This window comes from Sapajus apella, unplaced genomic scaffold, assembly GCF_009761245.1.
Source record: "Sapajus apella isolate SASKATOON/1434 unplaced genomic scaffold, GSC_monkey_1.0 scaffold113, whole genome shotgun sequence".
In the NCBI taxonomy this organism is placed as follows: Eukaryota; Metazoa; Chordata; class Mammalia; order Primates; family Cebidae; genus Sapajus; species Sapajus apella.
Genome location: NW_022437053.1, coordinates 3251248 through 3261505, shown reverse-complemented (window position 1 = coordinate 3261505; position 10258 = coordinate 3251248). Strand labels below are relative to the sequence as shown.

Below are 10258 nucleotides of genomic sequence, written 5' to 3'. Positions count from 1 at the left end.
GAGATAACATGACCTTACCCTTCTGGAACCTACAGTCTACAGGTCTAAACAATAATGTTCTAAACTAAGGTAGTAGCAGTGGAAATACACAGGAGGAAACGGATGTTATGATAATGATGATGACAGTAGTGCTTATTACCATTTATTGAACACTTCCCACGTGTCAGGTACTAAGCACTTCACATGCACTATCTTTGCCCATTCTCCACACAGTAGCTAAAGCTATTCTATAGATCTTGTCAAAACTTTCTGAAACCCTTCCAGAGGCTTCCTCCCTCATTCAGCACAAATACCTAAGTTCTTAGGAAAAGCTACAAAGTCCTCCAGGCTGTGACCCACTGTGACTTCTCTGAGCTCATCTCCAACTCCTCTCTCTCTCTAGCCACAGCATCTTGCTAGGTGTTCCTAGATGACTATCGGCAGGTTGACTAGACGATTCCAGAAGGTTCTTCCCTTTACATTCCCACAGTTCATTCCTCACTTCTGTCAAGCCTCTGATTAAAAGTATTCTTTTCTATAAGAACTTCTCTGGACACTCTGCATGATGGAACTCCTATTCCCTTTGCCGTGCTTTATATTTCTCCTTAATATATCATATTCTGATAGAACACATATGTGTTGGTTTTCCTCCTCCATGGATCACAAACTCCATGAGGGTAGACTGTTTCTGTTCACTGCTGTATTCTCAATACCAAGAACAATGCTGGCACATAGCACCTATTCAATAAATATGCACTGAATGGATGAATGAAGGATTAGAGTGGTCCTATTTTTTCCCACTTTCCTAAAGAGGAAACAGATATTAATTGAAGTACTCAAGGTTGCATATCTGGTAAAAGTGGCAGAACTGGGATTTGCATGGAGGGCAGGGGGGGAAGCCTGCCTTTGTTGAGCTTGTACTCTGTGCCCAGGATTATTCTAAGAGCTTTAAGTATATTAACACCTAATTCTCACAACAACTCCATTTTATAGATGAGAAAACTAAATCAGAAAGGAGTTTACAATCTTGCCTGGCATCTCTGCACTTGCCGTAAGTTGGGGGCCTGTGCTCTCAGCCACTTTGCTACACCAATTCTAAAGCCAATTTTTTAAAGATATACAACTTTGCCTCTTAATTGCCAGGTGAGGGAAAGGAAGAAATCTAGGATCACTAACATTATTCATAGATGGTAGACTCACCAATCAAGTCAAAGAATGAAGGATGAGTTGGTTTCATTCTCCTCTAACTCTAGACTTCCACATCCAACTGCCTCCTGATATCTTTGCTTGGATATTAAGACACAAAGTCTGCTGCAGTAAAAGGGATTTAGAATAACCACGGCAGATCATAGAAGTCAGTAGCTGTCTTACATCAGAGTTGACCTGGTACACAGGGCCTTCCCAGTGAAGTCCTCAGGGTCCCTCCTTGTTGCTCTGCAATCCCTAGAATGTTTCCCCTTGTCTTAGTCTGTTTATGCTGTTATAACAACATACCTGAGACTGGGAAATTTATAAAGAACAGATACATCCTTTTTCACAGTTCTAAAGACTGGGAAGTAAAAGATCAAGACCCCCGGCAGGTTCAGTGTCTGGTGAGGGCTGCTTTCTGTTTCCAAGGTGGCACCTTATTGCTATATCCTCTGGAGGAGGTGAATGCTGTGTCCTCATGTGGCTAAAGGGATGCAAGAACAAAAGAAGGCCTAAGCTAGTTCCCTCCAGTCCTTTTACAAGGGTACTAATCCATCCATGAGGCAGGGCCCTGATGATTCAATCAGCTATTAATATCACCACAATGGTGATTAAGTTTAAACATGAATTTTGAAGGGTATGCCATCATTCAAACCACAGCATCTTCCAACATAGTTCACTACCCCAACTATTTAATACATACACTCATCAGAAAAAGACAAAAAGAAAGGGCAAGTGACACCCACTTTCTTTCAGAAAATGATCTGGAAGTTGCATACATCATTTCTGCTCACATTCTACTGGCCAGAACTCAGAGATATGGCCACACTTAGGGTTTATTATAGGCAAGCCTGTATCTGGCTAGATGTTCTATTATTACAGATGAAGAGGAGAATGCAAACAGGTATCTCAAATTTAACATTACCAAAGCTAGCCTGCTTGTTCTTCCCAAACCTGCTCCTTTGCATTGTTATCACATCTCAGTCAATGGTGGAAAACACAACAAACTCAGGAGCTTGATGTTAGACATGTTGAGCCCGAGGTGCCTGCAGAACACCCAGGACAAGTTTCCAATAAGGGGTTGAAGATACTGCGTCGATGCTTTTGACTGAGGTCTGTGTTCAAGATTCAGACTTGATCCCTGACTGAAATAAGTGACAGAAGAGTATATGTAAATAGCTCTATCAAAGATTATAACATGGTAGGCAAAGAGAACCAAGGATGGAGAGGGAGGATTCTGCACAGGAGACCTGAAAAAGAGTGGCCTAAGACAAGGCAGAAGAGCAGAGACTGTAAGGTGACAGAACCAAGGGAGCAGTTTCCAGGAGGCAGTGGTTGGCAGCGTGAAAGGCTGCAGAGAGGTCAGATGCTATGAAAACTGAGAAGCAACTTTCAATTTGGCCGTTACGCCACAATGAAATTGATAAAAGCAATGCATATAGTAAAATGCAGGGAGCTGCTACACTTCCGTAGTCGAAGAGGGATTTGGTAGATAATAGGTCCAAGTATAGACAGCTTTTCTAAATAGAAGGGACAAAGTAGAGGGAGAATTTATGAACAGGAGAGGTAATGCTGAAGGGAGTAAGAGTGTTGAATGAAGCTCCCTTCCCTCAAGACATAAAAATTACCTGTAGAAAGGACAGAAGGATGGCTTCTACCTTAAGACTGGAGGTCACAACGAATGCAAATTTAGACACGTCTGTAGGCATTTAAGGGTGGGGGCATGTAGGAGTTCATGCCTGATGTGTGCAATACTAAACAATGATACATATAATACTAATATTACTACTACTAAGCACTAACATTTATTGAGTACTTATCATATGCCAAGCAGTGCTCTTCACGGAACTAAGCTTGCTCAACAGAATGGGAGCTATTCATATACTGATAGCTTAGTGTCTTTCAAAAGTTGAGTGTGTAACATTTTGATGCAGCCTAAAAATAGCAACAGTGACTTCTATCCCACTATATCTGAATTTTGTCTCTTCCATGCTCTTGACTTATTTCTGATCCTGGGGCATGCTGAGTAGTAAGAGTTGTCTTCACATTTTGATTCATATGTTAGGACAGGCACAATAAAAAATCTTCAGTAACAAAACAGCTCTGTCAAAAAACAACTTCGCCAGCAATTCAGGGTAAAATGTTTCCTTTAAAAAAAGTTTGGCCGGGCGCGGTGGCTCAAGCCTGTAATCCCAGCACTTTGGGAGGCCAAGGCGGGTGGATCACGAGGTCAAGAGATCGAGACCATCCTGGTCAACATGGTGAAACCCCGTCTCTACTAAAAATACAAAAAATTAGCTGGGCATGGTGGCACGTGCCTGTAATCCCAGCTACTCAGGAGGCTGAGGCAGGAGAATTGCCTGAACCCAGGAGGCGGAGGTTGCGGTGAGCCGAGATCGCGCCATTGCACTCCAGCCTGGGTAACAAGAGCGAAACTCCGTCTCAAAAAAAAAAAAAAAAAAAAAAGTTTGTCAGTATTAGCAGATACATATTAGTAGGTACCCTCATGATCAATGAGGTGTTGGGTTACTCTGAAAAAGTGTCCAGTCTTACAGGTGTGAATTCCTTTTGAACCGCAAGTTCTTGAGGGCAAGAATAGAGATTGTTCATCTTTTATTGTTTCCCAAGGTCTGGCACATAAATAGTAGTTCGAGTAGTCCAATGTATGACACATAAATAGTTCTGGATAAACATTTGCTCAAAGTTTGCTCAAGGCATTGATGCAGATGTTTATAAAATCAAACTGTGTACTAGAAGTCTGAAGAAATCACTGTTCACTTAGTAGATACAAAGTTGCTTTTCTGGGAAAAACACAACTGAAAATAAAAAACATAGGTCTGATATGGCAGAATTTTTTTTTTTTCATATAAACTGATGTACAGGGAAGTGGAACACTACTAGTATCTTAAGGATTCCTGAAAATATTTATGTTGGTAATTTTGATCAGCAAATATTTCTATATTTGAAAATGGATAAAGCAAAAAGCACAGTGAGGTCTTGAAAGCAAGTCTAACACTAATGTCACACCTAAGAATACATATTTAAAATTAATGAACTAAAAGGGATATAGGTGATTTTTCCAGATTCATAGCAGGAATTAAGATCCTCCTTGATGTCAGTAAAGCAATGGATAGTCATTCTGACATCTAGCTAAAAGCAGACTTATTTCCCTTCGGTCTTTAATCTTTTTGGAACTCAGGAATTTCTGCCACTTTTGATACACCAGGCTAATACAAAATTATATTTCATTTATTGACAATTTCTACTTAAAAGGAAGTAGAACATCTAAAAGTATCTCCACATGCTAGATATAGTAGTAATGGTATGCTTTAATTATTCTAACAATAAAGTCCTTAAAGATTTACATTCTTTGTTGTCTATTTTGAAAACTTGCAAAGATAAATTTCTGAAAGATTATGATTCTTACTAGTCCTTTCCATTATATATAACAGCAAATAGTCACCAAATGTGGATGTGTAATGAGAGGAAAACTGAATAAAGACCTGAGTTAAAACATCTTAAAATTGAATATGGCTTCATGCTGTCATTTATCATCAGTTGTCCTAGAGTAACAAATTCTTCTAGCCTATTGTTGGTTTTCAATAGTTGGATATAGTTGTGAGGCGGACGCACTTGGCTATATAAAAAAGATGCTCTGACACTGACAGTTAAAAAAACATACTGCTGGCCTAGCGCTGTGTCTCATGCCTGTAGTCCCAGCACTTTGGGAGGCCGAGGTGGGAGAATCACTTGAGGCCAGGAATTTGAGACCAGCCTGGGCCTAACATAGTGAGGCTCCATGTGTAAGTTTAAAAATAAAAATTTAAAAAAGATACACCACTATGTATGACTGTTGATATTAAAAAATCTGAATACTAGACGTGGGGACTCATACAGTAGTTCAAGGGCTTAGCAAAGCTGCAAGTCATAACACTAGGAATTGTTAGTGATACTCTTACGGCTTTGCAACCAAATGTTGTAAAGCTATATATATGTATATATGTGTGTATGTGTGTGTGTGTGTGTATATGTATGGTTAAAAAAAAAAAAAAAAAAAAAAAAAAAAACTTTTAAAATAAAATGGTGACCTAAAGTCCCATAAATATGACTTTAAATGGGTTTAACTGTAATGGCTTTAACAAGGTTCGGCTGTCATGTTCATCAAAGTTGGCCTCTATCCAGTTGGGGTTAACCAAGGAGGAACTTCTCTGAACCGACGACCTACTGAACGTCAAACTGCAGGAGACGGGACTTTACCTTCGTCTCAGGTAAACTAGGGACACATCCTGTGTTGGCAAGAGGCCTAAGCAGATGACCTTGGTCCCCTAAAATCTCGCCTGCACTCTCGGGCCGCTCCTGCAACGTCTACACAGGCAGCTCCGGGTGGAAAGGGGCTGGGGTCGGAAAGCTGGGAACCGCAGGCTCCTGCCCCGCCTCGGGGCTGGGGGCTGTTCCTGCGTTTTCTGCTGACTTTCGGAACCACGCGTCTCCCAGCGGTCTGAGGCGTTCCTCGGCTGGGCACACCAAAGGGCTCTGCAACCCGCCTGGGGGGCTCCAGGGGGGTTCCGGATGCACCAGGTTTATTCTTTCGGGTCACGGACAGCAGGAACGACAAGGAGGGTTCACCCTTTCTGTCCAGTCGCAAGATGGCGACGGAACCTGGTGGGACTCCGAGGGGCCGCGGGCCGCCTCCCCTTCCCGATGGCCCGTGCGCCGCCGGCGACGGCAAGCGGGAGGGGGGCGGGGCAGGCGAGGGAGGGAGGGGCGGAGCGCGGCGCCCTCCCGCGCGTCTTGGCCCCGCCCCACGTCCCCGCGTCCCGGCCTGGAGCCCTCGCCCGGCCGGGCGCGCGCGCTGCCTGCCGGGATACTCGGCCCGCCCAGCCAGTCCTCCCGTCTTGCGCCGCGGCCGCGAGATCCGTGTTTCTCCCAAGATGGTGGCGCTGGGCTCGGGGTGACTACAGGAGACGACAGGGCCTTTTCCCTTCGCCGGGTCCCGACACATCACCCTTCGCTCGCTCGCGCACCCCGCCGCCGCGTAGCCATCCGCCAGCCCGGGCGCCCGCCATCCGCCGCCTACTTACGCTTCACCTCTGCCGACCCGGCGCGCTCAGCTGCGGGCGGCGGCGCCTCCCTCGGCTCCTCCTCGGAATAGCTCGCGGCCTGTAGCCCCTGCCAGGCGGGCCCCGCAGACCCCCGGCGTGGACAGGCAGCGGCGGCTGGCGACGAACGCCGGGATTTTGGCGGCTCCGGCGCCCCCTTTCCCGGCCTTGGTTTCCGAAGAAGGAAGCGCGGGTCCCGCATGAGCCCCGGCGGTGGCGGCAGCGAGAGGGAACGAGGCGGTGGCGGGCGGAGGCGGCGGACGAGGGCGACGACGACCAGCGAGGCGGCCGCCGCAGCCCAGGCGCGGGGGCGACGACAGGTCAGTGTTGCCGCGGCCTGCGCCAGGCGGCGCTGCCTTTCCCCCGTCCTCGGTCGCCCGGCCGGCCTTCCGGGCCCTCGGTGGCGAGCTCGGCACCCCCGTTCCCCGCCCCCCCGCCGCCGAGGCGAGTGTTTGGGGGCGCGTGGTCCGGAGGCGCTGGTGCCAGGAGTAGGCCCCTGGTGACCGCGGCTGCTGCAGCCGTAACTGTCAGTCGTGGCTGAACGCCGGCGGGAGGGTTTTGTCGCCGGAGGGGACGCGAGGGGGCCCGGGGCGGGGCGGGACGTGCACGGCGTCGAGATTTGGGCCTCCTCGGAGCCAGCCTCGTCGAGCCAGCCGGGGCCCCAGGCGGGGAAGGGCAGGCCTTTTCCTTCTTTCTCGGCGTTGTCGAGGTTTTGGGCTCTCTTGGGGAAGACATATTTAGCCGTGTGCTGGGTTGGGGCTTTGGGGGTGGATTGATGGGGAGGGAGGGCGGATGAAGTGGTGTGTCAAGCCCAAGGGTTGTGTTCACAGATTACTCATGTGTAGCCGGCTACCAGGATTTCTGAAGTTGAACGTGAGTTATTGGTTTTGCCAGAGACGGCTGTGTTAAATGCAGACCTGCATGCAAGCAGTTGGCCTTTTTCTTTCCCGTTTTAGTGTATAAAAGGAAAAGGATGCTTTCCTCATCTTGGTGGTAAAGGCTTTTGTTGATAAAGGCAGAGTTGAATGTACCAAATGCCTTAGTCCGTAAAAATTTTAAAATAATTTTAATACATACACTGGTGAAGTTTGGCATCCTTGAAAGAGAATCTAGCGTCTACATTTTTTTAATGACTTTTATGAGTTTGCTAAATTATTAACAGTACAAAATCTGTTTGAGATTATATTTATTACGTGGCTAGGGTGCTGTTGAAAATGTAAACTAATAGCCTTTTACAGTGCAGTTAGCTCCAGTCATGAAGGAATATGGATATGACCCATAATTTTGGATCGCTTCACTGCCTGCAATATTGAGAGAAGCAGCAAATTATTACAGATTTTTTTGGGAGACAACCCAAAGGTTAAGAAATACAACTGTTGAAAGTTACATACCAGAGACACAGAGGTCTTGTTGAATAAATTGGACAAGTGGGATAAATGTTTGTCTCGCATTTCTGACCAACAAGTACTCTTACTTAAGAGTTAATTTGGTAAATCACGTAAAATTTAGAATTTAAGAGAGATAAGAAAGTTTTGTCTTGGTATGTATAGTGGAAATAGCTTTGAAATTAGATCCTGCTTTTAAATCTAAGTTACTTACCACATTAGTGAAATGAATACAATATTAATGATGCTACTGATAAGCCCTAAGGATGACCAGAAGCCCTTTAAGAAACACTGATAAGCTTGACCACAAAATAAAAAAGGAAATAGCTTCAAGAAATAATTTGCAATCTTAATGTATTTGTAATATACACAGGAGAAACACAAGAGCACAGTAGGAATTAACTCATCTTTATTTACAAAATTAGAGTGTAAACTGTGACAGTTTTATTGTGTCAATATTTATTAACCTGTATTAGTTTGCTAAGTAGTATGCCCACCATCCTCTGGACATTGCCCCTGTCCCTGAGGAGCTTAACTTTATACAGAGACACAAAATACTGTGTGTTGATTTCCTTTCAGAGGATTTATAAGCCTCTTCTATTTTATCTGTACTAAATTCTGCCCCTTTTTTCATGGCTGAAAAAATGGCTTTCTAAGAAAGGTAAGTACTAGTCAGAGGTGTGGGAAAACATGTTCTCATTCCACTTGTCCAGTCCATTTAACAGGATTTATTGGGTACCTACAGTATCTTCATAATTAGTTGTATTTCTTAAACTTTAAATCATTTCTATTTCAATCTCCTTCTCGCCTCAAAAAAAATTTACTGTGATAATTTACTGTGTAAACTGTGATAATATACTGTTAGTGGAATGATCCAGATGTGTAGGTCATAGCTAAATTTTTCATCCCATGCACTTGAAATGTTTCCAAATGTCTGTTTTCTTAAATGACTGCTAGTTATGTTCTCCAATCATGTTGCGCATGTTTTGTTTAGACCTATACTTGTATAGGTCTAGATGTAGAAACATTACATTAAGTACATATGCAGCTGCTGAAAGAAAATTAGTTTTTTGATTTTTAGATCAGGTTGAAGACAAATTTTTAGAAGTGATCTTTCACTTCTCAAGACTTTACTGGGTAAAGTTTTAGGTGCTCATTTCATGTTGGTTCAGGACAAAACTTTTTTGACTGGTTTTGAACTTTCCCCTCACTGCCAAGTGTGAAGAGAAAATGTAATAACAAGACATTATGGTGTGTATAGTGGTAACATCTTTGAAATTAGACCCTTCTTTTAATTCTGCCCCTTAATCTTGGTAAGCCACAGTTTTGTCATCTGTAAAATGGGTTGGTGAAACTACCCGAGAGTTGTGAGGCTTTAAGTATGTAAAACGCCTTACACGTAGGCACTCAGTACGTAGTACCTTAGAAATCTTTCATCCAGTTTTTCTGAATGGTCTGGAAGCCCGTTGTATATAGTGGACTACAGCATGTTATCCTTTATATTGTTTCTTTCTTTTCTCATTAGCTATGAACTCACTCTTTAAGGCCAGGAATTCCTAGTATTTACCAGAGAATGTTACCAGATGTTTTAGTCTGTTCTTACTGCTATTACAAAATACTGCAGACAGGGTGGCTTATAAACAACAGAAGTTTATTTCTCACGTTCTGGAGGCTGAGAAGTTCAAGATCAAGGTGCCAACAAATTTGACATCTTTGTGAGGGCTCTCTCCCTTGTTCATAGACAGCTGTCTTTTCACCATAACTTCATGTAGAGGGGGGGTTCTCTAGGGACTCTTTTATAGAGGCATTAATTCCATTCATGAGGGCAAAGCCTCCCAAAGGCCCCACCTCTTTATACTATCACCTGGGGGGTTAGGCTTTCAGCATGAACTTTAGGGTACACACTCAGACCACAGCACTAGAGCAGGCATGAATTAGTTAATGGTAAATCAGTAAATGATCAACTAATATTTATTGGGTACTTATTGTGGCTTCTATGAACTGAGCTAGGTACAGGAGCCACAAAGAGAAGAAAGATGTCTGTCTTTTGAATGCTTACAGTTGAGTGATTTTTCTCACGTGTGTGTGTGTGTCTGTGTGTAACCCTATCACATAATGGAACTGTATTCTCCCATGCCCTTCCAATCTAAGAGCAGTTCTATGGACTAAATACCTCCTACCCAGCAGCTGCTACTCTAAAGACTTACTCTTCTACTCCTTTTTAAAAGTACAACCCTCTGGCACATGCATTACATCATGTCTTGGTCACAGCCCACCACCCCCATATCTGGCATGTAGAGTGTTAGTATTTGTTTTTGTGTGTGTATGTATGTATCTAAAATTTAAAATTTTTGCTCTGGCAGTTGTCTGCGAATACTCTAATTTTGGGGGCATGATTATCATTCTGTCTTCCGGCAATCAGTTGATACATGTTACCTGAGTAGGATTGTCCATGAGATCAGCTACTCCAGTCATTTTATATGTGAGGAAATTGGAGTTCAAAGCTTTAAAATGATTTTTTTTTTTTTTTTTTTTTTTTTGGAGGGATCTTTGTTCTTTCACCCGGGAGAAAAGTCGGGTCTTTTATTTTCACTCACGCAACCCCCC

At 43.9% G+C, this 10258-nt stretch overlaps 1 protein-coding gene across 3 annotated transcripts in view; it reads left to right on the top strand.

Annotated features, from left to right (window-relative positions):
* The first annotated feature begins 5710 nt into the window (after positions 1-5710).
* The window catches only part of UBE3A (ubiquitin protein ligase E3A), a 96760-nt gene continuing 92212 nt past the window's right edge, over positions 5711-10258 (top strand). Inside the window, exon 1 of one of the 3 annotated variants that reach the window (XM_032260046.1) lies at positions 5711-6586. The gene's annotated coding sequence lies outside the window, so the exon portion shown is untranslated. The remainder of the gene's footprint in view (positions 6587-10258) is intronic. The other 2 variants (XM_032260049.1, XM_032260048.1) reach the window with 2 other exon arrangements.